At 53.1% G+C, this 4,355-nt stretch overlaps 1 long non-coding RNA gene across 1 annotated transcript; it reads right to left on the bottom strand.

Annotated features, from left to right (window-relative positions):
• Positions 1–1,871: 1,871 nt before the first annotated feature.
• Positions 1,872–3,745, bottom strand: LOC110257979. Its single transcript, XR_002340950.1, has 2 exons — positions 3,516–3,745; positions 1,872–2,436 (listed from the first exon to the last, which is right to left on the bottom strand). It is a non-coding gene; the product is annotated as an uncharacterized LOC110257979 (long non-coding RNA).
• Positions 3,746–4,355: the final 610 nt, after the last annotated feature.

Below are 4,355 nucleotides of genomic sequence, written 5' to 3'. Positions count from 1 at the left end.
AGTGGTCTGGACGCTGCAGCAAATACTCTTACCCCCCACGGCTCCCCTTTCCCAGGCCAGCATCTCCAGGACCTCACGTGACAACCTTAATAGCTCCTTCCCTGTCTGACCTCCCTCGTTCCGCCTGCTCACTCGGTAGGTTGATGAGACAGGGCCAGAGAACCAGTCCTAACCTGTGTCCAGACAGAGCCTTTCCACCGACAGCCTCGGGGAGAACTGGCTTTGTGTTCCACCTCATGCATGGAGCTGCCTGCGGGGTTGTTTCACTTCTGGTTCTGATGTAGGAAAATGGAAAACTCCGAGTCAGTGATGGTGAGGAAGGTATTGGGCGTTTATCTGCCACCACCCCAGCCTCTCCGGGTATTTCACCTCGGCACCTGGGCTTTAGCTGTTTACCTGAGAAGAAGCCGTCCATGCCAATCTTCTTTCTCCAGTCGTGTTGGTGGTCATTGATGGCCATGGTGATGATGCTAGTCCTGGGGAAGGGTCCCTGATGGCAGCAGCAACAAGGGAGGACCGACCCTCCTCTTCTTGGATACCTAAGCCCTGACTCGGCGTCTTTCCAGGGCACAAAACGGCTCCCCTGAGGAGCAAGAACTGCCCAACAGTGACATCACCCGTTTGCCATCTTCCTCCTCACAGGCTCCTGCTCACGGGGCTGAAGACCCCCAAGCACAGACATGTCACTTCATCCTTCACCCCCATATCAGCCCACAGCACCATGATCTGAAAGCACAAAGGTGGACTTTGAAGCCGATACAAGGACCGTCCTACTCACAACTCCCCTGGGACACGGACGCCACCCACACAAACACAAGGCCTCCCTGGATGCTCTCAGCACCGGAAGTCCAGGCCTGCTGGCCTCCACCCTGAGAGCAGGGAGGGAACGAAAACAAAACATCCACTTGAGGAGTTCCCGTTGTGGGTCAGAGGCTTAAGAACTGGACCTTGTCTCTGTGAGGACATGGGGTCATCAATCGATCCCTGGCCTCACTCAGTGGCTTAAGGATCCTGTGTGGCCGTGGCTGTGGCCTAAGCCTCAGCTGCAGCTCCAAGTCCACCTTGAGCCCAAGAACTTCCATGTTTCACAGCTGCTCAACCCCACCCACAGCCCACACCCCATCTCTCTTCTCTCTGCTCTAACTTTGCTCTGGCCTTGCCCTTGCCATCTCCTCTCCCTGGAAGCACGAACCCCAGGACACACACGGCTCAGTCTTCTGTTCATTCAACTGGGTGCCCACAACGCCTCGTTGGAAGATCTTTTCAAAACAATGGTCTCTAACATACACCCAAGCATAACTCTTATTTGTCTTACACGTGTCTGTGTGTGGGTCTGTGTGTGTGTATGCGTGTGTAATCCCCTCAAGCATGTAGGCTCCCTGAGGACAAGGACCTTGGCCCCATCATCATTCTTCGAACACCTAACCACTTGCCTGGCACCTGATACATAATTAGGAAACTCTTGGGAATACATTAATTTCTATGAGCCTGCTGAGTTGAATACATTCTTTCCACCTGTGGGAGCGCCAGTGGTTCAATCGGTTACGCACGGCAATCATACATTCTTTCCAGACTTTACAGATAAGGAAACTGAGGCTGAGAGAAGTTCCTTCTTCTCAGGGGCCTACAAGGTAGAAAGAGGCAGAAACCCGTTGGAAACCAATGACAAAAAAGAAGGATTGGATGTAAAAAATCCAAAAGAACATATTTCAGACCCAACTGAAGACAGCTTGGAGAAGCCTCATGCTAATGATTTAGTAGGAAGGAAAAGGACCCCTCAAAAGAGTTTGTTGTCCTTGGCAGAAGAGTGGAGAGCAATACATGCAAACAAACAAAACAAACAAAAAAGAACAAAAGGAAGAATTGAGAGCTTGACCATGAAACATGTCCTTTATTGGAGAACTGAAAAAGAGACACACTGAAGCGCTCAGAGGCTGGAGGTCACAACCCAGATCACAGGCAGGCAGATGGCAGAGCCCCATCCGGCGATGACGCTGCTGCTCTTCCAACAACATCCTATGAGCCTGGGGAACCAAGCCTTTTCTCTGTCAGCTGTGAATCCAGGAGGGAGGTTGAGAAGGATGCAGTCTATCACCATGGCCAAAGGGAGGACGAGGGAGCCCTGGGACCAAGAGGAGCCTGGATCCCGTTGTTGCATGGTCCTGAGGAAGTCTGCTGCTCTTACAGGCACTTGGGTGGACACTTCTGCTGGCAGGGTGGGCACGGTGGGCAGGGTGGGCACGGTGGGCAGGGTGGGCATTTCTGCTGGCATACTGGAATTGGGCACACCACAGGTGGGCAAGGAGGTGGACATGGCTCAGGGCACTTAGGGGGTGGACATGGCTCAGGGCACTTGGGTATGCACACAGGAGGTGGCTGGCAGGGCTGCTTGCACTGCTGCTGCTGGTAAGACATCGTTCCTGGGACTCACGGAACCTGAAGTACGGTGAGACAACATTGGTCACCACAAAGACAGTCCTGTCCATAGAGCAGTCAGCTCGACCATCAACACTTGGTTTTTCTTTTTTTAGGACTCAATGGATTCATTCATTTCTCGGTGTACAGTGATCACCACAATCCAATGGGCCACCAACACTTTGGTCTCCAAGGACTCTCTTGGATTCCTACTACAGCCTTTAGGATTTTGTGTGGAGTTCCCGTCGTGGCGCAGTGGTTAACGAATCCGACTAGGAACCATGAGGTTGCGGGTTCGGTCCCTGCCCTTGCTCAGTGGGTTAACGATCCGGCATTGCCATGAGCTATGGTGTAGGTTGCAGACGCGGCTCGGATCCCACATTGCTGTGGCTCTGGCGTAGGCCGGTGGCTACAGCTCCGATTCAACCCCTAGCCTGGGAACCTCCATATGCCGCGGGAGCAGCCCAAGAAATAGCAACAATAACAACAACAACAACAACAAAAAAGACAAAAAGGATTTTGTGGCCCATCTTCACCCTTTCTTTTGAGCACCTCTCACCCTCAGGCCTCAGGCCTTTCTGCTTCATCTCACATTCAACCACTTCCTAAGGCTAAAATCACCCACAGGGGGGGTAGTGTGAATACAGATTTTACCTGGAGAGGAAGAACTCGCTTATTGAAAGGGTCACCAGTCTCAAAACACATCTCTGCCCAGAGGTCCCAGGAGGCCCTGCTTGCTGGGCTAACCGACCCGACTGTGGGGCTGAGCTTTTGAGGAGAAATGCAAAGGCCCAATCCCACCGCTCACTGGGATGGAGCCGTGAGAGGGAGGCTGTGGGAACGAATGGGGGAGGGGGTGCTCCAGCACAGCACCTCATCTCTGTTTCTCTCCTTCAGGGTAAGGTGGTGCCTTGGACTCCATCGCTCTCCTCCCATTCCACATCACCTCCCAAACACCAGCGAAACCGTACCCCCCTCCCAACCTCATTGTATTCTTTCCCCCAGAAAGAGTATTGAGGGGTGAAAATAAAGTCCCTTCTACTCTCAGGTGAAATCCCACCACCCAAGGACCAAGAAAGACCTCTAAGACCTGTACTCACCAGAGGCTCCAAAGAAGGTCTAGGACTGGTGTCTGGAAGAGAGTAGGGCTGGGACGACGGTCACTCCTTTTATAAGGCCAGGCAGCCCTGCACGGCGCAGGGGGAGCAGCCCAGGACGGGCACGATGACCTCATTTCCCAACCAAAACGCCATCCACACGCAATCTCATAAATGACTTGCCACACTCATGCCGGTATCACAACACTTCCTGGTCCACGATCTTCCTCACCCCTCCCCAGGAACTGCAGAGTGTTTGACCCGAGACCGTGTCGCATATTCCCCATGCCAGTGTCATGTGCCAGTTAGGAAAGAGGAGAAATTCCTTGACAGTGGGGCTGTTCTCCCACTGGGTCAGAGATGGTGCCTCTCCCACTGCCCAGCTTCCCAAGCCTCTAGTACGTAAACCTCACTACTCCATTCAGCTTCACCTGCCCAGCTTCCAGCTTTGTGTCTCTCAATAGCAGAGACCAGGTTTTGCTAACCCCCCATCTCTTAACGTTCACCCAGTTTTCCTTCACTGGTAGAACAGCGAGGAAGGAGGAGGCACAGGCTGGAGCAATGAGCTTACAGGCAGTTTATTGACAAACTGAATGGTCAGGGACTCTGAGCAAGCAAGACGCAGACTCACTCCCTCCGCGCCCCCCCCCCACCCCCCCGGCCAAGTGAGTGCTTGGTTTTTCATACACAAGGGTTTTTTTGGTTGAGCCCTTTTTGGTTGAGCCCTGTCGTCTGTGGCCTTGGGGATCTTTGTCTTCAGGAACTCCTTCGTTGCATGCGCCTGTTCATTTAGAAGGCGACTGCGAGTCTGGATTCAGCTGGGTTATGCTGAGTTTTTGTCCG

Source organism: Sus scrofa, unplaced genomic scaffold, assembly GCF_000003025.6.
Source record: "Sus scrofa isolate TJ Tabasco breed Duroc unplaced genomic scaffold, Sscrofa11.1 Contig1014, whole genome shotgun sequence".
In the NCBI taxonomy this organism is placed as follows: Eukaryota; Metazoa; Chordata; class Mammalia; order Artiodactyla; family Suidae; genus Sus; species Sus scrofa.
Note: the sequence above shows the minus strand (reverse complement) of the source record. Positions and strands in the feature narration are given on the sequence as shown.